Source organism: Salarias fasciatus, chromosome 23 (genome assembly GCF_902148845.1).
Source record: "Salarias fasciatus chromosome 23, fSalaFa1.1, whole genome shotgun sequence".
NCBI classification, from domain to species: domain Eukaryota; kingdom Metazoa; phylum Chordata; class Actinopteri; order Blenniiformes; family Blenniidae; genus Salarias; species Salarias fasciatus.
In genome coordinates, this window is record NC_043766.1 from 28,916,110 (window position 1) to 28,942,732 (window position 26,623).

A 26,623-nucleotide genomic window follows, 5' to 3' on the forward strand; every position below is an offset into this window, starting at 1 on the left:
TTATTCCCTCCTTCTCCACCTCTGTGGCCTTCCCCCACTGCTTCTTCAGCTGCCTCCTCTCCTTCACTAACCATTCTATTTCTAGTTGCCTTCTTGACTTTGTGAGGGGTATTGGGTTAGCTCGTTTACCTTCGACCACACCGAAGCGTTCCAATCCATACGAATAGATCAGGTTACCCATCCTCTCCAGTTTCTTCATGGTGGTGCCTCTGATCTCTTCTAAGATGTTGCAGAGATCCATGTTGATTTTCTTCCACAGTGTCTTGTCGCAGGACTTTGGCCACTTGACTGATGACCTTTGCCCCTGGATCTTCTTCTCTATCTGGGGGTGTAATGTGTTGGTTTCAGGTTGCTCTCCTGTGCCTTGTTCTTCCACCTCAGGTACAGGGGTGTTGATGTCCTGCAGACTGTGGTGTGCGTCCTGCTGCTGAACTTCAGTCAACTGACTCGATCTCTCGATCTGCTTTTAAAAAAGTAGCTGTCGATGCGACTTCCCTGTTGACCCTTAGTTAGGCACTTCTTCCTGCCCTGATGTATCTGCAGGCCAAGGGTGGAGGTAACCTTTTTCCAGCCACATACACAGCTAGATAGCATAGATATATTTGCTGAACTTACCAGGGTTTGTTTTTTTTTTCCATGAAGGAAATGGGCGCTGTCGGGGGGATGCCAACAGCTGTACGTTGTCTGAAGCCTGCCTCCTCTGCTGCTGCCGCCAAGCTTCATTGGTCATCAGCACCCTCAACTCAATTTTTTCATTTAAGGACTACTATGAATTTTTCATGTAAACTCAAATTTATAATGTTTCATGTACACAACAGTCAGATGGACAAAAAGACAAAATTACTCAAATATAATGTGTCAGTAGCACTTACAATAATTATATATATATATATATATATATATATATATATATATATATATATATATATATATATATATATATAAAATTTTGCATTTTAAGTAGAGGTAAAAGTACTTTGATACTCTTTATGACAAAGCAAATAAAATAAGGTAAATCACAAGCATTTGAAATATACTAGATCTGTGGATGTAGCACTTTTAACAGTGTATGTAGCTTCAAAGAAAGGTCTACATTAAAGAAAGGTTAACATGAATCAAGGAGGGTTCACCAATCAATTGCAATCATAAATGCAAACAGTGATTCTATAAGAAAACCATAAAGCCATATATAACCTTATGAGGACACCCACCCTGCCCACACACACACACACACACACACACACACACACACACACACACACACACACAAACCTTCTTTGATTGAAGCATTATTGTCATTTGATAGGCATCTCATGTTCAGCTATTACTAATTAGTTCTCAATAATGTCATCAAAAGTTGTATCTGCATAGCACAAAATAATCAAGTCTTCATTGTTCTTATTTTGTTCCAGCTTTTTTAATTTTCAATATTACACACAATATTGACAGTTGCACAAAAATAGCAAGGATTTCAGTTACAGTTGTATGCCTCTATCCTGTCACCCCCACCCTTGAACTCATATCCAGGTCCAGAAAACAGCTCTGCAGCGATTTTACCTGCACATGGACAATAAGGATGAGGTGAGGTGATGTCATCAACATGCGACACCTGTTACTGAAAACGCGAGCTGGATCGATCAACAATCAACATGATTTTTACATGATCCACTGACTATTCTGCTTCTACTGTGGATTAAAAGGCGACCGACTCCCTTCCCAACATTCCTGGCCGCTGCTCGCTGAAATCAGCACTTTGTACGAACTTTTTTTTCGCTCTTCATTGATACGTGCTGGCTCCACACTCAACATGCAGTGAGACAAGTGCACATCAGAGGGATCAAAACATACTGCGTCTGGTGATAATATCAAAGACACAGTAAGCAAACAAATGGATGCACTTTTCCAAGATAGTGACTTTATCAGTGAAATCACTAAAATCTTGGTAGATTCCCTGATAGAGCTAATCAAGAGGGCTATCACCGATTCCATTACAGAGTCGGTCAGGGACTCTCTTAAGTATGAACTGCAGAATACGGTCGATAAACTGGATGATCTGGCGAATAAATACAATGACATTGTGGATACTCTGGACGAGCAGGAACAGTATTCCAGACAGAACTGCCTTGTGCTGTTTGGAGTGCCGGAAAATGATCGTGAAAATGTAAACGAAATTGTCACGAGTGTTCTGAAAAACAACCTGAACATAGTGGTGCAACCTGAAGATATTGACAGGACCCATCGCCTCGGTCCCAAAAACACCAGGCAGGACAAACCACGGGGGATTATCGTCAAGTTTGCCCACTATAATCTCAGAGACAAAGTTTACAGGGCGAAGAAACAACTAAAAGGGAAAACTGCTACATGAGCGAAACTTTTGGAAGATCTACGGAAGAAATACAAAGAGAGTCTTGCCGTGAGCTGGACGCAGGATGGGTGTCTTTACTTGCTCACTAATACAAACCAGCGGCATGTCCTCAACAAACTATCGGACGCCAAGAAGCTGCGCATCACCCAACTCTGGATAAGTGATATCATTTTTAAGGCATCCTTTTGAACAACATGCCACAAATCTGTGAGCAGGGCCGATGCGGGCTTCTCAGGCGCCCTGGGCAAGGCCGACACGAGCGCCCCGTGGTAGTGTCACGGAGGGTCCCGCCGCGAGAGTTGTTGAGCGAGGGGGGGGGGGGGGGCGAGCGAGCAAAGCCAAGCAGTGCGCTGCTCAAACGGGATGTCACAGCGGCGCACCCTGGGTGGCGCGCCTCACGGCCTCAGGCGCCCCCTTTGGCTCGGCGCCCTGGGCAAGTGCCCCGGATGCCCAGCCTAATCGCCGGCCCTGTCTGTGAGTATGGATCATGTGACACTATAATGTGACTGCCTGAAAGTTAATAGGATCCACCCTTTGGCCGTGATCCTTGTCTTGACTGCGTTTTACTTTAACTTTCAGTGTTGTTTGTATTTTTTTTTTTTTTGTTTTTTTATGTGTGTGTGTTCCTGAGTTGTATGTGTGTCCTTGTCTGTGTGTTTGTCCGTGTGTCTGTTTGTCCGTGTCCGTCCGAGTCTGCGTCTCCCCTTTCTCCCCGTTCTCTCTCTCTCTCTCTCTCTGTCTCTCTCTCTCTGTCTCTCTCTCTCTCTCTCTCTCCCACCCGCCCTCTCTCTCCCATCCCCTCTCTCTCTCTGACTACTCGCATTAACTCCCATTCATGCAATATTGTTGACATTTTAGCTTAGATTAGGATAGGTAGGCTTAGAGTTGAATAACAATGGCTTTATATATGATATTACCCTCCTGATGTACACATCACGTCTCTGGTACTATGTATTATGCTCAGATGACATAATAGCATTTAACAATAATTGTGGCGCACTTGACCAGCATTGCTTTGAAACGATAAACTGCAAAAGATTTGTACCTGAAAAGCTGAAAGATATAACCAACAACCAAAAACATGCTTTTTCTTTATTACATCTAAACAAAAGAAGCCTAAGTAAGCATCACGATGATCTGTTGTCATTATTGGCCAGTCTTGATCACAAGTTAGACATCATTGGATGTAGCGAATTATGGATTAATCAAAAACTTTTATAGACACCCTCAATCTTGATGGTTATGCACTATTCAGCATCAGCTTTCCCAACCCTATTTTTGCTGAATATTATTCCTCTTCTTTTTACCCCACAATAAACACATACACTAGAGAAAAAGACTCCAGTAAGTCTATTATTGACAACATCATAACTAATATCCAAAATACTAGCTTTAACTCGGGTGTGATATTATCTGATATTACTGATCATTTCCCTATTACTCTTCTCGAAGATCTTACTACTAAAAATGACAAACCTCATACAAAAAACAAAGCAAAGGCATTAACTAAGAGAAACTTAAGTAAATTATCCAATAATCTAAAAAATAAATCTTGGAACTCAGTGTATGATTGTAAATGTCCTGATGCAGCATATTATGCTCTGATTCAGGAATTAGGTGAGATTATAAAATTGTGCATTCCCGAAAAAACAATAAAAAGAAATCACGGGGACAAGAAAAACTGACTAACTGAAGGAATTATGACTTCGATCAAAAAGAAAAATGCTTTGTACAAAAATTACATAAAAGACCCTTCTGAAGAAAACAAAATTAAATACAGTAAGAATCGAAATAAACTAACTAAAGTGATCAAAATGAGTAAACGCAACCACCACACTGAGCGTTTCAAGGCTTCTTGCGGTGATCAAAAGCAATGCTGGAAAGTGCTCAACAAGTCCTCAGCCGGGGCCAAAAACCAAATGTCCTCCCTGACACCACAGTGTTCCAAAAAAACCGGTGATTCCACTGATGGTGACCTTGCAACTTGTTTCAATGAGTATTTTAGTTCTATTGGTGAGACTTTATCAAAAACAAAAAAAAGCCCACAAGGGGGCACCACCTACTATCAGTGCCTCACTGGGAATTACCCCAACTCCTTCTTTCTTTCGCCCACCAACAATTTAGAAGTAACACAAATTATACTAAGTATGAAAAGCTCCCACACAGCAGGAGTTGATGGCATTAGTAGTAAAATAATAAAATTCATTGTTAGCGACATTGTAGATCCACTTGTTTATTGCATTAAAGGTGAAATACACGATTTTCTCGAAAAGACAAAACCCCACGTCTGTTACTCACTTTTTGAACAACGCGCATGCGCCAGACCATCCGCCCGGCTCTCGTGCTTCTCCCAGGAAACGCGGAAGTGTACGAGCGCGATCTCCTCTTCTCTGGCGTGCACGGCTCTGTTTACAGTTTCTGCGATCCGCCTCGCTCATAAATAAAGCTTTTTTTCCGAAACAGTTACAGTTTCAATATGTCAGACTCGCCATCGGTAAGTACTAGCTCAGAAGCTCACCGACTACATAAACACTCTGAATGCGCATGCGCAAAAGGGAGAAGCTGATTGGGCGCAAGCACGTAGAACCGCCTTACGAAAGCAGCTCGTCAATGATTGACAAACGGACCCACCAATTATTTAGGTGATCCACCCGGAGATCAAAATGTTGTATTACACCTTTAATGTTTCACTTCAGCACGGAGTGGTACCAAAGATGGCTAAAATCGCTAAAATCATTCCAATCTGGAGATAAAAACAATCTGCAACAGCGTCGTCTTATCACAATTTTGCCAGCTTTCTCCAAAATTATGGAAAAATAGTTTATAAAAGACTCTATGACTATTTTAACAAACACAATATACTCACCCGTTACAATACGGTTTCAGAAAGGGAAGTACCACTTGTTTGGCAATCCTGCATCTCATTGAAAAAATAAATGACGCTATTGATAAAGGTGAGTGTGGAATTGGTGTTTTTCTCGACTTATCAAAAGCTTTTGACACTACTGATTTTAACATTTTATTAGGAAAGTTGGAGCACACTTGGAGCTCAGTTGGTTTAGAAGCTACATAAATGACAGAGAGCAATATGTGCACGTAAATGATAATAAATCTAACTGTAAAGCTATTAATTGTGGGGTACCTCAGGGGTCAATTTTAGGCCCACATCTTTTTCTAATTTATGTAAATGATTTTTCAAATTCTTCTTCAGTTCTTCACAAAGTCGTCTTTGCAGATGACACAAATTTATTCCTATCTCACAAAAACCTGGAACAACTCCATAATACTGTAAATCGGGAATTGGAAAAAGTTGACACCTGGTTTAGATGTAATAAATTATCATTGAACACAGCGAAAACCAAATTTATCACATTCCGCTCAAGTAGATGTCAGAAAAGCCTTGAAAATGTACAAATTAAAATAAGCAATTGCGTACTTGAACAAGTTTAATTTATTACATTTCTTGGCATCCAAATTGATGAACATTTAAACTTCAGCAAACATCTTGATTACCTAACAATGAAACTATCTAAATATGTTGGCCTTTTTTTCAAGGTGAGACATTTTCTTCCCCTTGAGGCCCTTCTGACTTTATATAGGTCCATATTTGAACCTCATCTAAATTATTGTAACATCACAAGGTGTAATACTTACCCGAGTTACCTCCTAAAATTGCAAGTTCTACAAAAGAAGGCTATAAGAGCCATTTCTTGGGCTAAGTATAATTGTCCGTGGGACCCTCTCTTCTATAAACATCAGCTTCTGAAACTCACTGAGTGTAACTTATTTCACAATGCCTGAACCATGTATAATGTAGTGTATAGACTCAATGATAGACTCTGTCAGACTCTGTCAGTTAATTCCTATTTCTACCTGCTTCTACCAATGAGCATTGATCTGCTTCCAAGGGTGTCCCTAGTTACAAAATGATTGTTCTCAAATTTCTACCCCCTCTCATGATTATAACACAAGGGGAAAATCACTGTTAAAGGGTATAAATAGGAAGATGAAATGCACTAGTTTTAGTGTAACATGTAAGGGTCCACAGATTTGGAGTGAGCTGAGTGAAGACCTTAAAATGTCTAGGTCTTTGCCCATTTTCAAAAAGAAACTTAAACTTAATCTCCTAGCAAAATATAATGGAACCCCACATCTGTAACAAAAAGTAAAATAAACACGGTTTACCATAAATGAATCCACCTCTGTATCAGGAAGCAGAGTAATGGTATCAGCCGGAATGATTAATTAAAGGCGTTCATTAAAGACTTTCTCCTTCACCGTGGGACTCTAACCTAAAGACATATCAAATAAAAAAACAAGGCGGTTTTAATTCCTGATGATTTCATGGTCACACCAAGATCAAAAAACATTGTAGAAATCAAAATATAGTAGAAATTAGAAATATTATTCATAGATTGGAATGTGCATTAAAGTTGCGACATTTAATGAAAGAGGTGTTCATTAAAACGGCTCTTTTAAGTGAATAATGAGATCCGGTTTACAGCTGTTTACTGCCGTTTACTGCCGTTCATGTCTTCAAACTGTCCATGCTTCCTTCACGTGTCTTCTTTGAGCCTTTTTTTTTGTTCTGTTTATGTGTTATTATAAAAATGAAAATGTAACGAAATTTTAATTCCAAAAAAATAAATAAATAAATAAACAGGAACCAGTTGGCTCCCTTCAAAGAGCCAGAAATCCCAGCTCTAATTGTGCATAAAAAAAACAAATTAGTTTTTAATTTGGAAGAATTCATGTGAAAAATATCACAAAAACAATAAATGGATAGAAATATTGGTCGACCCACCCACATACATTTTTATGCTGTATTAACAAGTGTGTCTTCTTGGCATACTCTGAAAAATAATTTTGACATTAATGGGTTATATTAAGTTTTGGGCTCAATAGATGAAAACTGAATGTTCAAGAATATAAGAGAAAAACAGACTCTTATATTCTCCATGTGGACTCGGTCACTGTGTTCTCGTATGGGGTATTAGACTAATAGCTGTCTGTATTAGGTCTCTCATAGTGCCCTAGTTTGTAATTTGATACCTGGATCCCCAGCTTGCATGTCCCCGATAATTTTTTTTCTAACAAAAGTCTGTAGGATGTTCTCTGTTGTCTCTGTGTTCAGGTGCAGTAGCTGGCTTGTCTGGAGTGTTGGATTCAATCAAAGGATCGATGCATATTTGCACTCCCCTCCTTCTCTCCACTCTTTTTTTGTTTGTGTCAGTGAGATGTCCTCATGCCACTGCATGATACGACTTATTTTAGATGCATGTTTTATGTACCTTTTTTGGAGTTTTTATCAAGTGTTTGCGAGGCATTTACTGGTTTTATATTATTACATGGTTTTATGAATGAGTGCACAATGCATGCATGCTGTGGAAGCTCACTATTGGTTAACACAGCTGGGGTGTGTAGATGAAAGGAGGTTGGACTAGGGATGGGAATTGTCAACAATTTAATGACTCCAATTCCATTATCGATACTGCTTATCAATACAATTCCTTATCGATTCTCTTATTGATTCTCTTTGAGTGAGAAATGAAATAATACTAATGGGTGTTGGCATTAACTCTTTAATATCTTCATCCTGAACAGAAGAAAAAAATATCCATGCAACTTGTTGTGCAGTCTGATCAAAAAGAGAAATTAGTTGAATTACTTCTCAAGAATCAAGAGGCCCGATGGCCCAATGCAGAGTTCGTGTATCTTACAAGATACAAAGCTGCTCAGGAAAATCACTAAAGAAGCAGGAAAATATAATACAACATCTGGATGTATTTACAGTGCGTTGCATTCAGGGTGATCCTAAACTGCTTTGGACACAAGGAATGCTTCTGCAGAAATGATCATATATAACAAATATACAACTGCATTGAAAACTGGCAGGTTAGCTATTTTTCTGCTGAAAAACTCTGGAGAGCTTCTTCCTCAATGCCATGTTGGAAAGCTCAAACCAAATTATGCCGGGCTCACACTGGATGCCCGTGCGTGTCTGGTCCGGCTCCGGTATGGAATTACTGCAGCACTGCCACTTACACCACCTCCGGTGCGTCTGTGGGCCGCTGGAGGAGGTTGCCAGATTCATCTTTCACCCCAAACATAATGTTAAAACCGCCCAACAACAGAAAGCAGCCCGAATCTCCATCTCTGTAGAAAATTCACGTAAAAACTGTAAAAACTGTAAAAACTGTATTTGCATGATGAAAATCACGTCACACGCACATAACCATTTCATCAACCCATCCGACATGTTCAAAAGAATCCTGCTTTGGCAGAGATCCGCCCAATCTGGCAACACAGAGCCACTCTGGTCATAGAGCTATTATTTGACCAATTTTGGTGTTTTTTGACTTTCCTACAATGACTAATTACAGACTTGTTTATTCTTCTATTGCATATAATGACGAGATCACGTTGTCTGTTATGTATTCTTCCAGAATAATAATAAAAAAAAAAAAGAATGTTAAGGCAAAAACACAACAGATTTTATTTTGAAATCACTTATTTTGGAGCACGTATCTACTTTCCTTCCGGCACCCGACTTCCTGGTGATTAGGATGATGCGGCAGGGCTCCAGCGTGCGGAAAAACAGGATCCTTGCGGAAGGTTTCCAGACCGCCAGACGGGCTCTGTAGCGGCGCCAGAGGCAGACTACAGCCGCATCGTGGCTGGTGTGAGCCTGGCGTGAGACCAGCGTTACGCTCCGCACATGTTACGGCATCACGCACGCAGCAGAACCGATAAGCAGAATCGTCAAGGAGACAGACAAACAATTCCTTGGAATCGAGTCACTGGGAACCGGTTCTACAAAAGAATCGGTTCTCGATTCTCATCCCGAGGTTGGACACAGGTACAGAAAGGGAAGGGTGGCGCAGAATGTGGAGTTAGTAAGTAAGTAAAATTTATTTATATTGCGCTTTTCCCAGATCAGCCATCACAAAGTGTTCCACAGTCGTAGAAATCATATAAAGATCAAAACATTGCAAAGTACATAAAAACAAAGTGACAGATACAGTGCAGACAGATACACAGGATGGCAAGTGGGGTACCGGGGGACAGAGGCTGTCCAACAGAGGAGCTGCACAGACACGGAGCAACCCAGTGGGGACGAAAGACGGGGCACAGGACCGGCGAGGGGAACGCGAAGAGGGAGACACTTTCAGTGCCTCTCTAAAGATAGGGTTCAACAGCCCCCCCAAACTGTTAGACAAAGTTGTTGAGGGCACGTCCTCTCATCTCTTGTTTTTTTTTTTTTTTTTTCTCCCTCAGTATCAGGCGATGTCCATGTAAAGAGAAGCAGCACTGATACAGAAGTGGCTGCAGAGAGTAACAAATGACGGACGTATCACAGGGCAGGACTGACTGCAGTCTGTTCAAGAAAGGACTGAGTCAACACTCTCCCCTCTCAACCCAGATGTTTTTATTTCATTTTTGTCTCTCTCCACTCATTTTTTTGCTTGTTTCACCAGTTTTATTGGTTGTAAATAAAGTCTGTAAAGCCACGCTGAAATCCTCTATTAACAGTGGAATAATTCTTTGTGCTGGTTTTTCAAGAACCGCACACCAGTGTGTGAGACATTTTTTCTTTCCTTTTTTTTTTATTTTTTTTTATTTGTTTGTTCCCCATGCTCTCTCTCTCTACCTGCTTTTCTGTCCCCGTCTGATGTCTGGTACTGTTATCAGTATATTTTATTTTTGCATTTTTTTTTTTTTTTGTGTTACTGGACGGGCCAGGGGCTGTATTGTTTTAAACTGTGACTAACATCAGACTTGCTAACTCATTCCGTTGACTCTATACTCTTGTGTTTCAACTTCGTATTATTTGAATAGAATTAAGCATTGTGATGTTAAACTGGTCACATGTTTATGTGTTGCAGGTGACACATATTTGGGCCGCACGGTGGCGCAGTGGTTAGCGCTCTTGCCTCACAGCAAGAAGATCCTGGGTTCAAATACCGGCCGGGGCTCAGGGCCTTTCTGTGTGGAGTTTGCATGTTCTCCCCATGTGTGCGTGGGTTCCCTCCGGGTACTTCGGCTTCCTCCCACAGTCCAAAAACATGCATGGTAGGTTAATTGATCCCCCTAGGTATGAATGTGTGAGTGAATGGTTGTTTGTCTATATATGTCAGCCCTGCGACAGACTGGCGAACTGTCCAGGGTGTACCCCGCCTTCGCCCACAGCAGCTGGGATCAGCTCCTATACCCCGAAAGGGATAAAGTGGCAGAAAATGAATGAACTTAAATAATAAAAAGCCCCAAATCAGTTTTGAAAAACTGACCTGGTAACTGCTTTTGATTGAAACTTTAAACTTCAAGTTATTCACTGCTTCTTTTTTTTTTTTTTTTTGTCATTTTCTTTCTATTTAGAAATTTGAATTTGCCATTTTTCAGGTACATTATGTGTGTAATGTAGGTTACAAAATCATCCAACATTGTAGATTGAGAAACTTCAAGGAGATTGTTTACCTTGTCACAGGAAAAGTAAAAGTATCTGATATTATTCTATGTTCCAAAGTAGGGTTGAGCGGTATGAACAAAATCTTATATCACGGTATCAGAAATTTCATATCACGGTAACGGTAAATAACACAGTATGTATTTTTCCCCTGTAAATTCAAATAATTGCTTAGAAATAACCAAACTGTCACATTTGCTCATTTTCCTCTTTTTTTTTTTTAACCAGTTTATATAACTTCAATTATTTAAAAAAAAAAAAAAAAAATCACAACATGAAAGAAAAAAAAAAGACCTGAGCTTTTACGGCCAGCGCCCACATACTGCGGAACGGCTCTGCTGCGCCGCGCAGTTCGCAGCGCTCCGCAGCAATTACGCACCCATTGAAGTTAATGAAGTCGCAGGCAGAGCGCGCCTACTGCCTGCGCGAGTGCTGCGTCAAGCGTCCGCCCGCTGTCGTACTGCAGACGGCTCTCCGCACAACTTCGGTCCAGTTCTATTTTTGCCCGAGGCGCAGCGGAGCCGGAATCAATTTCCCATAATGTGAAAGCACCAACAGGAAACCAAAAGAGTGCAACATCCATTTTATCAAAACAAATTACTACAAAAGTTGACTTTTTTTATATTCCTAGGCATATTATTTATATAAATATCTATATAGATTACTATTGAAGCTCTCACACATGTTTTTACATGTAAATAAAAGCGTAAATATACACTTTTATGGATGAGTGTTTTATTTTGAAACCTGAACACGCTCTGGCGTGACAAAACAAAGGAGTAGTGGAAGTTTTTTAACTCGAGTCGAGCGCAAGCATGGTTGACGAAGAGAAACCGATCCTGGAGGTACAAGAGCACAAAATACTCTCTGACACCAGTCATCCTTTTTATAAAGACACCAGCAGAAAGGAGAACACTTGGGCAACAACAGCTGAAGTTATTGGCGTGAGTGGTGAGTAAATTTTAACGATATAAAGTGCATGTTCAAACATGTTTACATGGAGATCGTCATGGAAACATAATCCCACACACACGCTGAGCGCATGCCTGGTCAAAAGGCGGAGTGCTGTGGCGCAGCCGTACCGCATCAGGTGGGCGCACTAGTACGGCTGCGTGAGTGCTGCGACCTGCGCGGCGCAGCGGAGCCATTCCGCAGTATGTGGGCGAGTCGCTAGTCTCTGCGTCCGCCATTATGGATACACCTCTCCAGGAAATGCTGGTGTTGTTCGCGAGCGCAGCCTGTGCTTACCTGACCAATGAAACCCCGCACGACGTCGGGACACGCTGTGAAAATGCACAAATGCACCACTGTCATGTTTGCAAGTGCAGACGACTGTACACCGACTCAGAGAGCTGCAGCAGACATCTGCTCTCTCTCCGGTATAAACAGTATGGCAAAATTTCAACAGGTATTCACTTTTACACTGTCACATGGTATTATACCATCATACCGCCCAGCCCTATTCCAAAGGCTGCTTGTTCCACAGCATATATATTTGAAATACATTTGAATTCTGTCATTGTTCACAAGAGAATTGTTGCTTTTTTATCATTTATTAGATGTAATAATCACTTCCCCTGTGAATGAAACAGTTTGAACCTGATCCTCTATCAGCCAAGGGAGCATCACTGAGGTCAGTCACTGATGTCGGGCATCAAAGAATGAATTGCAATGAGTGTTGCAGTTCATCAAAAGAGACAGAAATGCCTTAGGGCACTCAATTTCCCTTCATGCCAAACTGGGAAAACTATTAATTTATGGGCCTTGCTTTCTCATTCTGTTGTCTAACGTAAGCAATAGTAGAAGGTTCAACTCAGTTGAGACAGAGGGTGTCCTGGCATAATGCATCACAGGTCTATGACAAAAACAAAAAAGACACGATATCTAAATCAAAAAGATATTCAGTTTTACCCTCGTCCAAATGAAATTTATCTTTTACCTTAAGTGTTTTATATTGCAGTTTTTAGCTTTATATTCTTTTTACCACTTTGAAATAATTTACATTTTGTAGTAGCAGGTCCAGATTTCTTTATCCACTCTAGGGATTTAATTAATGTGAGATATGTGCAGTACCACACCCTGTGTGGATTAAATAATCTCTGTTAGCATGCCACAGATTAAAAAATGTCAATAGTAAATGTAGATTCTGCTTGATCCAATCCCAGCTGGTTGGGGATTGTACTTTGAAAATGTTACGTGCTATAATTCATTGAGCTACGACAAAGTAAAAGTAAGAAATCCTATTATTTCAGTTTACTTTTGGTTCAGTATATCAGCAAACATACTGCAAATAAAGACAAGAGAGTAAATGAGATTTGGTTGGAAATATTAAAATCATATAAATGTTTGAAAGAATCTAAATCTTTAGAATAGGCTTATGATAGCAACTTCAAAACAGCCCAGTACGATCAAGGATTCTAACAGGAGGCAAAGGAGGTGACAGTTTAGTGTTTCAGTAATGGAAGGACAGCTGGACAGTTTCCAGAATTAGAAAGAGAAGCATCATTTATGGACACATGACTTTATAGATATCAAGATTATTAGAGAGCACAAGTCCAGGTTGTTTTTCAAGGGAAGTGAGCATCCATTCATCCATCCATTCAACCTTACCACTTATCCAGGACTGGGTCAAGGGGCCAGCTGCCTAACCAGGGGTGATCAAACTTCCATGTACACAGACTCTCACTCCAGCACTTCCGGGAGGATCCCGAGACGTTCTCAGGTCAGCCTGGAGACAGAGTCTCTCCAGCGTGTCCTTGGTCTTCCCTAGGGCCTCTTCCCAATGGGACATGCCTGGAGCACCTCCCCAGAGAGGCATTCAAGAGGCATCTGAAACAGATGCCCAAGTCACCTCATCTGGCCCCTCTCCATATCAAGGAGTTGCAGTTTCAGTCTGATCTCCGCCCTGGTGACCGAGCTCCTCATCCTATCTCTAAGGGAGTGGAGGTTAGGTGACAACAAAGTCAATCATCGGCCTGATCATCTGGCCTAAGGTGTCCTGGTGCCAAATGCATTTATGGACACCCCTGTGCTTAAAGCAACACTAAGGAACTTTCAGTTTTCATTGATTTTGGCGGCACCAGTGGACAAAAGCGGTAGTGTTTTGCCTGAACGAATACCACAGTTCCCACGAGGACTCGCGCGTGGCGTCGTAAAATGCTGCTCCCGGTGGCGTGCTGTCGGACTGAACTCCCTACATTTGTTTTCAGTGGCTGTGTGAAGGACGGATAGCGACGAGGTAATGGATCTAATGGTGGCTAAACAATGTTATATCATGATGTGACGCATGCCGTAAAGCAGTCCTCACATTTGGAGTTTTTTTAGTGTGCAGGGTTCCTACCACCCTCCTCACAGCTGCTTAGTCCAAGTGAAAGCAATACTGATGCCCTCAGGCCGTGACAGAGGGTCATTCAACTAGTTGTAAGTCGATGTATCATCACAAAAGATATTAAAATGTTTTATTAAGGTTGAAAAGTTCATTAGTATCGCTTTAAGCATGGTGTTTTTATGGACAAGCTGTGACTTGCACAAAAGTTCGATAACAGAACAACGCTCGGGTTCAGATCAGGGAGGCATCCCCGCCACCTATCTCCAGGTCTCAATTTCACTGCCCACATGGGCATTGAAGTCCCCTAGTAGAGCAATGGAGTCCCAGGTTGGAGCACTGTCCAGTGGACCCTTTCCATGAACTCCAAGAAGGCCAGGGATACTGTACTACTATTTGGCGCTTAGGTTAAAACAACAGTGAGGAACTTGTCTCTGATCTGAAGGCACAGGGACCAGACCCTGTCATTGCCCTGTGGACAAAGGCCCAGCCACCAGGAAGTCACATACAAGGCCCAACAACCCCTTACCTTGGCTCCAGACTGGGGCCCCGGCTGCACCACACTGAGTGATGCCAAGGTCCTTGATTTGATTCTATTCATAGGGGCTTTGAGCTGCTCTCAGTCTGGCCCGTCAACCCGGGCATGTTTTACTATGGGAGACCCTACCAGAATCACAAATCCAAATGCTGGGTTCACTCTGGATGCAGTGCATCTTTATTGCGTGTCCGTTACGGTACTAGTACAGAATAAACTGCTACACTGTCACTCACACTGCTTCTGGCAGGGGTTGCCAGATCTGAGACACTGTTTCCATTCCACACACACACACACACACACACACACACACACACACACACAGAAATTCACCACTCAAATCAGTGAATGCAGTGAATTTCAGCCAATCAGAGGTAGAGTAGGGAGGGTCATGGCATTATATGGTCAATCTGGCTCATGTATCATGCTGAGTAGCATATCGGGGAGATTTGGAAGTAGGTGAAAATAGTTTCTGAAAACCCACATGTTGGGAAAACCAGCCTAAATTTTATCAACCCACCCAATGTTATTTTTTCCAGCCCAGCGTGTTCAAAAGAAGCCCAACTGGGTGGAAACCCGCCCAATCTGGCAACACAGAGTAGCTCCGGTTCAAAGGACGATTTATGGCTCTATAGTTCCATTGCTGTTTAACGGTTTTTGTGCAATTTTTGTGTCATTTGACTTTCCAACAATGATTAAGTACAAAATCATTCATTCTCCTAATGTATGTAATGATTAGATCACTCTTTTATGTATTCTGCTATTAGGATTAAAAAAACAAAAGGAATGTTAAGGCAAAAAAATTACAGGTTTAATTTTGAAATCCTTTTTTTTTTTTTTTAAATGTGTATCTATCTACTTTCCTTCAGGCACCTGATTTTTTTAAGTGTTTATCTTGATCCGGGAGGGCTGCAGCATGTGGAAAACTAGGATCTTTGTGGACTCCGCCGCAGAGGCATACTGATTTGGCAACAGCGCCAGAACCAGACCGCAACCCCACGGTGGCCAGGGTAAGCCAACAGAACTGATTTTAATGACTACTGATTACTTGTGGAGCCCATCACCGGAGACCCAACGCATCCAGCATGAGCGTGGCACAAGGCAAAATAGCTCTTGGGATCATCAACTCAAACTGATAAGATTGAAGTTCAGGGGGTGGGAAGTAAACAGTGCAATTTAAACCATGATCAAAGCGTACACAAAATGCCACACCAGAGTAATTTCAGCAATTTACCAAAAGCTAAACTTACAAGATAGACACTCACCCAATTGCATAAAAAAATCAAAAAACTTTTTTTTTTTATAAACAACCAGTCCGTGGATCTGGAGGGAGTTATCTTTGTAAACCTGGAATGCTTCTTTTATACACAAATGTTAATAAATACACAGTTAAATCAACAGCAGCTATGTTGGCGAGAATGTGGAGAATCTGATGTTATCTTCTGATATTTCTTATCTCTGAAATATCAGAAGATAACTGTGTTTTAGGAATGACTTTCAAAATGCAACAAGAAATATTGAATTATATGATTCCAATGCACTACAATTTACTATACATGTACAAGAATGACTGAGAAGAATGTAATGGGAAATGATATACACTTAAATATATAGTGGCATTTAAAAAATTCTAATATGGGGAACTGAGGGACAATAGATCCACTCACAAAGCACCAGTGATTTATGATTATTGAAGAAATCTGTGCATTTGGAAAACAAACTACAAACTGCGACTACAAGTACAACAAATGGACAGTTAATACAAAAAAACAAAAAAATATACCCAATACAAAACTCCAAATTAGCATGATATGACTGTGGTCGTGATTGGATCACTTATTTTTGTAAAGAAATTGTTAAAGGTCCTCTTTGAAAATGTTTTGTTCTGACTGTTTTTATTAAGTAGAAGATGGCATTTCATGCTGTGTCCCAGTAGCTCTAGGCTGGAGCGTAACATGACAAGGACTGATGAATAAATCCAAATGCAACGCAGACATCCAAGATATTGTAACAAAAAAATAAACTCAATGATTGTGAAGTGAAATTTGTGGGTGTTACATGGATGTTTATGTGATTGTTTTTTGAGTGTTTCAAAAACCCAAATAAAAATGAAAGTGGGAAAAAACACAAGATTTGTCACTTGTTCAGTGCATTTATTTCAAGAGACATTTTACTTGTACTGACATACAGAAAACCCCACAGTATCAGGTGCCATGTACTGATTTTTAAAAATGGAAAAAAAAAATAAAACCAGTACTTTCTAAATGAGCTATTTAAATGAAAGCTTCTCAGTCCAGGAGGGTGACAGAACACCATCAATAAAAATGCGAAATGGTCTATTGAGAACACTTGGGTTCTCAATAGATCATTGAGAACCCAAGTGGTCCCGGTCCATGTTCAAGGGTGTCTGATGCTCTCTCCTCCTTTTCTCTCCTGTCATGACAATATGGTAATATAAATGATACAAATACAATAAATTAAGCTAATTTAAAGACATCTGATAATGTTTTCTTCTCAAATTTCGAAAACAAGTGTTGTTTGAAGGAGAGTATAACTGGAGTCGTTGACTATCAGAATTCCAGCATACCTGGGAAGCATGTCTGTTTTTATTTCGGATTGAAATCTTCCTGGAAGGAACATTTTCATTAAACAAGCCACATAATTTTTTTTAAGTGTATTTGGTTTTATGATGCACTGCACACACTCACCCCATTGTACTTGCAAACAGACTGACATCTGAACAAGTAGTGGAACCCTGGGGGCAGAGTGGTCTGGGGGTTGTTGCTCATCATTAAATGTGCAAGGTGACACACACTCGCACACGCACACACACACACACACACACACACACACACACACACACACACACACACACACACACACACACACACTGACAAATGAACCATTCCTGCGACTTGATTGGGTAATAGATAGTTTAACGTAGACTCAGGTTGAAAGTGTGCATTTCATCAGAGCGTGTGGTACAGTGCACTCTCCAATAACAGAGAATAAACATCAGCATGTCAGCTAGTGTGATGCTGCATGCTGCATTGATCTGCCGCTGCAACAAACAATAAAAAGGCACTGCAAACCTCCTGGGAGTCCGACTTCACTGACTATATGTACTCCGCCTGGTAGTGTGTGTTGTCATTGTGTCAGAATAGATAGAGGGCCTCCTGCAGATGGGTGAGTCATAGACACAGAGGGATGTGCTGACAAGCTTTGATGGCATCCTGAATCTTTAGGTCAAAGTTCAGTGCTATTTATATGCTGAGAACGAGCTCGGTTCTCCATCCTCAAAGGTCGCTCTCATTAAACTCTGTCTTGAGAGCAGAACAGGCCTAGTTTTCTCAGACACGCTTTGAGTATTTTATAGGCAGGAAATGAAGCTGAGAGGGAAATGACTGTGAATCATGTCATGAAACCTGATTATCAGCAGCCTCATAGCTGTCACGTGATCAGTGGTATATCATGAACAATGCACCCATCTCCTTTGCTTCCCATAAAGTGATTTTATATCTTTTTTTTTCTTTTGTTCAGCATTATTTCTACTTTTCTTACTGGAAAATTCACCCCCATTAAGCTTCACTTTTCAATGTCTTTACACTTACACAGTATATTTAGCTGTGCACCTGTTTCCAGGTGACACAATTTATGTTTACAGATGCCTTGAAATTAGAAGAAAAGGCACCAAAAGCTTGAGATGTACTGACAGTTACTTGAATGATAACATGTTGCCGTCAAAGCCACATGTCCGACTTTGCATCCTCACAAGCTGATGATTCACGGAGACATGAAAATTTAAAAAAAAAGAAAGAAAAAATGTTGCCCACATATTGCAACATTCTGCTTTGAATACAACATCAATGTGCAGCATTATACCTAATAATTTTAGAAAATATTTATTTCAACAGTACCACCAGGCTGTAGAGAAACACGTTGAGGCAGTGCTGTCAAATTTTCAGCCTTAATTTTCTCCTTTATTCTTGAAAACATGCTTTCATTTCCTCCATCACATTTTCATTTCCCTTTTATTTCTGTTACAATAGGATTTTTTAATTTCACCACAGAAGAAAAAATATGAATTTTAATAACAGAACAATGGGTGTAAAAACGCTAATGGTGGCACTTCTTCTGGAAAAACATGAATTTTTCATTTTGAGCAACAAATACATCTATTTGAAATTATTCCACTTTCTTTTTTAAAAATGAACATTATTACATTTGTAATATGGATGCATTGGTTATTAGATTTATATGGATTTTTTTTTTAATGTACATGAACAGAAGTTCAAAAGACATTCTGATAACTGTTGGGTAGATCACAACAAATCACAATCACTATTGAATGGCTGTGTATTCTGTTGAAAATCATGAACCAGGTCAGTTAATTCCACTTTTCGAAGCCTCAACATGCTATTTCAAATTGTTATTGAATCAATTTCAAGTTATCCAGATATTCATGACTCCCCAGTGTTATGCATGTGAGATGGTGTTTTGCAGAGGAGCACTTTTGCCAGATGGCATGTCAAAATTTTCAGGCTCATTATCTGGAACTCTCCTTCTCCCAGATGGAAAGCAATAATTCAAACATCTCACAGTGCCCGGTGCACAATAACAGCAGTGCAGTATATCATCGCTTGAACATCATGTGTGTTTGACTTATGATCGCATTCATCATCGTGTAACAAGGGAAGCCTGTCATAAGTCTCTCTGGGTTCAGGCAGTCAGTTCTGCTTGATTGTTACAATCACACTGAAGAAGCATCATGTGATGGTGAAGTGGTCCTCAAGTCAAATTGATGCTCAGAATTATTTTTGAACATGACGCATCAGACACAAGCCCGGAGGATGACGACACATGGCAACACCAACCATACAGAAAAATGAAGCCTCGCTTAAAGAGCAGGAACTGTTCAGATATTAAAATATGTTAAACACTACAGAACAGGTGTAATACCAAAAATATATACTTTACTTGGTTTGAAACTACCTTTTTGGTATTGTGAGCTGTATTTGTCTTCCTGGATCGATTTGTTTTTGCCTTCACTTCCTAGTTTTATTAATTCAATGGTTGTCTCCCTCAAGTAAAATTATACTGATCACTTTCATCCATTTCAAGGGGTGTAACATTAACATGCAATGTCATTAAGTGCATGCGTTTCCCTTTGCGGGATTGCTCTAGTCTCAAAGGTTTATCAAAAGGGAGCATTAGTTGCTAAATGATTTGTGCTAATTGCTCAGTTTAATAAGGATCCCTGTTGTGAAGTTGCTGTTGAGTTGTCCGTCCTAATGAGACTGGTTTATCAACATAAAAATGCACTTTTATTTCTTTTCATTTTGCATCATAATCAGTGCTTTTTTTTTTCTTTTTGCAAAATCATGTGGCACAGTGCAAGATGGGGAAAAAGGCAGGATAGTATGGTGTGCATGAAAAAATAATACATAAGTATGGCAGACACAACACCAAATGAGGTGGCTGTCATGCACATAGGTGTCAGTTTAGGGGGATGGACTCGGGGGGCTGCCCCCCTACTTTTTACCACGGATCATTTGCCTCCACGTGACACAAATCCTTCACGTGTAAGCCATGGTAATGCCAGTCACTATCCACATTCGTCTGAGAGTGGCAGAGCGAAGCAGCAGACACTTGTTAGAAACTTCTGTGAATTTGCATCCGTGCCAAGTTGAATCTCGTTCCCAAGGTTTATTATTTTATAATGGAAATGGTCTAACCTTTAACTTATTTGTGATGAAGAGAGTTGAGTGGTTTGTTTATGTGCTATCGCTGAGCTGCAAATCCTCGTGGCAGCCAGTCAAGAGAGGGCGCTTTGCCGCTGCACGCCAGCGATTCAGAAACAGAAAAAAAGAGCAAAATAAAATCTAATTCTGAATGTTAATATACTGACAATGTATGTGCTTCATTTTCTATAAATAATCTGCAATAAGAGAGCAGATAAACTGTTCCAGGTGCCAAAAAAGTCACCCCTAGGAGGTGGGTCTTTGTAGAGATTCCATCAATCACTGATTAGCATTATAAATGAATGGAATTAAATTAAACCAACCAACTCTGTTGAATGGCTGTGACTTGGGGCGAATTTAAGGTCGCGCATCATTTCCATTTTTGTTTATCAGTGGACTAAAACTGAAGAATGATGAATTGCTCCACCTTAGAAATTTACCAGTAGCTGTGTCATGCTGAGTTCAACATGAAGTTCAACATTGTTGGGGGCTCATCATTCCTATAAGTGTCGGCCCAGCTCTCAAGAGGATTTTATTCAAAACATGACAATCACTTATAACTAGTCATGGGCAGATGAGGCCTCATAAACCACTGTCTTTGTTTTCTGAAGCCACCAGATGGTGCTCTTGGTTTTAAAATAGAGGCTGAAGCAACAATGAAGTGAGCTTTCAAACATTTCTTGAACAGATGGCATCATCGAGTGGCTTAAAAAAAAAAAGAAAAATAACAGTGGCTACTGGTCATTAGGGGCAGGTGAGGCACAGCCCGACCTGGTGTCACCAGAAAGGACTGAAGGCAAACGGTGTTATAAATAATTCAAGATTATCTGCAGTATTTTATTGTCTTTGAATATAGCTCCCTCCCTCTTAAATAGCATAGAATTTGTGTGTCAAGATGTTACTTCATGGTTTTTGGTCTGTCTTGCCATTTCAGGCTGTTTTCTCTTGATTTGAGGCACAAGAGGGCTGACCCCACTCTCACAATACAGTGTGTATTGCTTACAGAGAAATACTAGTGTGCATACACAAGTGCAGCTGCAATCATTGAAACTGAGGAACTGCAATTTTCTTTTTTTTCTTTTTTTTTTTTTTTTACAGTAAGGGCTTTGAGGTCGGAGTCACACTACAGCACGTCATATCCAAATTGAGAGCTGATTGGCTGCCGCCAATGTAGGTGGGTGCTGATTAGTCAGTGATTGACAGATTGAGGGAGCAGTGACAGGCTTGCGCTGATGAAGCTAACAGACATCAAAATTAATGAAAGTCTTTGGCAAGTTTGTCTGAAAGAACTGTCGTGCTGCCTTTCTGTTCAAGTGAGCCCTCATCGTTGGTTAGTGAAAGCATGTTTTGTCGATCTTATACGGCATGCACGCGCTTGACAACAGTGTTGACTGGTGTTGTTTTAATATACAGTAAATATGTTGAACTCTGTGCAGCTGTGACAGCTGAGGCATTCAACCAATGTGATGCATGTGTGCATGCACAAATGCACGCACGTCGATTGAAAGACCTGCTCCACCAATTGGGAACAGAACCAACTACTAGAAATACATTGTGTGCACTGCATTGTGATGGGTGGAGCACACACCCCCTGACCATCTGGTCATTTTTAATAATCCAGTAGAGATCTTTTGAAAACTTACAAAAATGAGAGTAACACATGGAGGTCTTTTAATACTGAAATTAATTAAGGGTTATCCATTGTGGCCTCTTAAACTTTTCTAATATAACATCTCTCTTTTGAATTGTACCCATTTTCCATTGCTGAGTCTGCACACTTGCTTATTCATTTATTCTGGCTGATTAGGCCTGTTCTTAGATTCAAAGTGCTTGCAGTTATTCCAGGAATCACTTGACGACGCTCTGGTTCCAAAATTTATATATGTATAAATTTATTTACTCATCAAAAACACCCCCAAAGTGTTTTTTTTTTTTTCCTTCGTGCCTGTGTGTTTGAGCTTTCCCTCCCATACCCGTGGAAACGGTCCGTCTGTTCTAGTGAGGTCACTAGCAGCTAGCCTGGCATGCCAGACTGACTTTATACGTTACACACAAGACAGTCTGGTACCGCGCCATTGGGGCATCATTTCAACAGACTGACGAGAGGCGGGACTATCGAGCGGAGAGAACCAGTCCAAGAAACAAGGCTGTGACTCAACGACAATGCGACGTACGCAGCGCTCCGTTGTAGTCAGTTTGTAGTCCAAAACATGGGATCATGGCATGGAGTTTTACGTCCGTTTTACCCCCAAATTCCACCGGACATTTAAGCGACGTGTCGCGTCTTGTTCCTGAAGTCAACGCACACCAGGAGCGCGGCACCACACCATTTAGAAGCGGCGACTTAGCGAATCACCAGCGCCGTGGCACGCGCCTCCATTCTGGTGATCCATCGTAACAGCAGTGCTTCTGGGACGCAGTGCTTTTGCGTCCGGTGGAATTTGGGGGTTAGAAAGAAAAGCCTTCAGAGCAGATTCTTGCTGTGGTTTCAGTGCCAAATTCAGTTTGTTCAAAACTCCAGACAGAGCCTTGATAAAACCTCGCTGAGTTGCGGCCGCCACCATGATTGTTTTGAGGGGGCTATAATATGACGCATTACTAACTCCCGCCTCTCATGGGCTGTGATTGGTCCGGCAGAAGTTTGCTGGGCAGAAGTCAGATTCAATTGGCGCGGTACCAGACTGTTTCCCCATGTATCCCTGAGCATGGAGAGACAGTCTGGTGTGCCAGGCTAACTAGCAGCAGAGCACTCCCCCTGACCCCGCCCCTCTTCCCCTCCCCCTGCAGGCCCTCAGTCGTGAAACAGCAGAGTCAATCAGCGTTGCTGCTTTTTGTTTTCAAATTTTTTGGGGCAAATTCCGGTGGCTAAACCGGAAGTGACGCCATCACTACGCGCAGTGGAGATTACAGAGATAAACTTAAACCATCGTCTGAAAGCTGTAATAAGTAAAGGTATAGCTAAAATACCAAGTATAGCAACAAGAGCAAAAGTCTGCGCTTGGTGAGTTTCTAACAGGAAAAAACGTTTTCGTGTGTCTTTGCGTGTCGAGAAGCTAGAGCTAAAGAGCTAAAGCTAACCCTTAGAGAAACTAACCCATTTTGATGACGTATTATTTTGAAGCGCTGATTGGCTGAAGTACGCTGTCAGTCAAAGTCCACAGGGGGAGAAGCGGGATTTTCAGTGAAACAGAGCATTTTCTCTTCCGGGTTTTAGAATTAGCCCCAGAAAATCTTTTTTTTTCCACACAAAATGACTTTTCCTTAGCGCCAAAAAATAAACTATTAGCATGTTAAAGCAACACTAAGGAACATTCAGTTTTCGTTTATTTTGGCGGCGCCAGTGGACAAAAGCGGTAGTGTTTTTCCTGAACGAATACTACAGTTCCCATGAGTACTAGCGTGTGGCGTCGTAAAATGCTGCTCCCGGTGGCATGCTGTCGGACTGAACTCACCTACATTTGTTTCCAGTGGCTGTGAGAAGGATGGATAGCGACGAGGTAATGAATCTAATGGTGGCTAAACAATGTTATATCATGATGTGACGCATGCCGTAAAGCAGTCCGCACATTTGGAGTTTTTTAGTGAGCAGGGTTCCTGCCACCCTCCTCACAGCTGCTTGGTCCAAGTGAAGGCAATACTGACGCCCTCAGGCCGTGACAGAGGGGTCATTCAACTAGTTGTAAGTCGATGTATCATCACAAAAGATATTAAAATGTTTTATTAAGGTTGAAAAGTTCATTAGTATCGCTTTAATAGTGCATGATACAGCCCCTTTAACACCAGACCAATAGAGGCCGGGATCTACCACACCAAACAAGACCCCAGATGCAGACTGTGCAAAGAAGCCACAGAGACAGTGCAGCACATCACAGCAGGGTGTAAGATGCTGGCAGGTAAGGCATACATGGAACGGCACAACCAGGTAGCGGGCATAGTGTACAGGAACATATGAACTGAGTATGGACTGGAGGTCCCAGGGTCAAGATGGGAGACACCTCCAAAGGTGGTCGAGAACAATCGAGCTAAGATCCTGTGGGACTTCCAGATCCAGACTGACAAGCAGGTGATGGCCAATCAACCTGACATAGAGATGATGGATAAGCAGCAGAAGACAGCTGTGGTGATAGATGTAGCAATCCCAAGTGATGGCAACATCAGGAAAAAGGAGCACGAGAAGCTGGAGAGATACCAAAGGTTGAGGGAAGAAGTAGAGAGAGTGTGGGGCATGAAGGCAACAGTGATACCAGTAGCGATTGGTACACTGGGAGCAGTAACCCCCAAGCTGGGAGGATGGCTCCAGCAGATACCAGGAACAACATCTCAAAGCTCTGTTCAAAAGAGCGCAACCCTAGGAACAGCTAAGATCCTGCGCAGAACCCTCAAGCTCCCAGGACTCTGGTAGAGGACCCGAGCTTGAAGGAGACACAATACCGCCGGGTGGCGAGAACACAGTGTATACATATATATATATATATATATATATATATACAATGGGGGAAATAAGTATTGAACGCATTAACTGTTTTGTCATTACATTTATTTCCAAAGATGCAATTCATGTGACATTTCTTCCAGACACTGGTATTAACTCAAATAATCCACACATGAAAAGAAATCACAACATTCAAATCCATAAATAGTGATTATGTGGAATTAAGTGCAATAACACAGGAAAAAAGTATTGAACACACTATCCGAGACTCGTTTAATACTTTGTGGAGAAGCCTTTGTTTGCAATGACTGCTTCCAGACGCTTGTTGTATGTATGAACTAATCGCCCACACTGCTCAGGTGTGATTTTTGCCCATTCCTCCGCACAGATTGTCTTCAAATCCTGAATATTCTTTGGTGCCCTCTGGTGAACCCTTATCTTTAGTTCTTTCCACAAATGTTCGATCGGATTTAAGTCAGGTGATTGACTGGGCCATTCTAACACATTGATTTTCTTTTTTTTAAACCATTCGAGAGTCAACTTTGCCGTGTGCTTCGGATCGTTGTCCTGTTGAAAGGTCCAGCCCCGTCTCATCTTCATCATCCTGGTGGATGGCAGGAGGTTCATCTCAAGAATTTGCCGATAGATGTTTCCATTCATTGCTCCTTCAATTATATGAAGTCTGCCAGTACCACGAGATGAGAAACAACCCCATGCCATGATGTTTCCACCACCAAACTTCACTGTTGGTATAGTGTTATTTGGGTGATGTGCAGTGCCATTTCTCCTCCAAACATGGTGTGTAGTATGACAGCCAAAAAGTTCAATTTTGGTCTCATCTGACCAGACAACATTCTCCCAGTATTCCACAGGCTTATCCAGATGCTGTTTAGCAAACTTTAGACGAGCTTCAACATGCCTTTTTTTGAGGAACGGAGTCTTGCGGGCTGAGCGTCCATAGAGGCCATGGCGGTGGAGTGCATTGCCTATCGTTTTCTCTGTAACACTTGTACCTGCTGCCTCCATGTCTTGCTGGAGTGCTTTCCGGGTGGTCCTTGGCTCTTTGAGAACTCTTCTGACCATCTTTCTGACTCCCTGGTCAGAAATCTTGCGAGGAGCTCCTGTGCGCGGCCTGTTGATGATAAGGTGATGCTTCTTCCACTTGCGGATAATGGCCCCAACGGTGCTTACTGGAATACTCAGATTCTTTGAGATAAGTCTGTAACCAGTTCCATTCTGATGCTGAGCAACAATCAGGCTGCGAAGGTCTTGAGAGAGCTCCTTGCTTTTACCCATCATGAGATGTGTCTTGTTTGACTACTTGGTGAAAAAACAACCTGTTTATAGGGCCATCAATTAGCACTAAACCCAGCTGATGTTGGTTTGCACTTATAGGAAGTACAAAGACTAATTACTTTCAGGTGTGAGATGGTATGGTGCCTTTCCTTGACAAACTATACAGCTTTCCCATGGTGTGTTCAATACTTTTTTCCTGTGTTATTGCACTTAATTCCACATAATCACTATTTATGGATTTGAATGTTGTGATTTCTTTTCATGTGTGGATTATTTGAGTTAATACCAGTGTCTGGAAGAAATGTCACATGAATTGCATCTTTGGAAATAAATGTAATGACAAAACAGTTAATGCGTTCAATACTTATTTCCCCCATTGTATATATATATATATATATATATATATATATATATATATATATATATACACACACACACGCACACACATACACACACACACACACA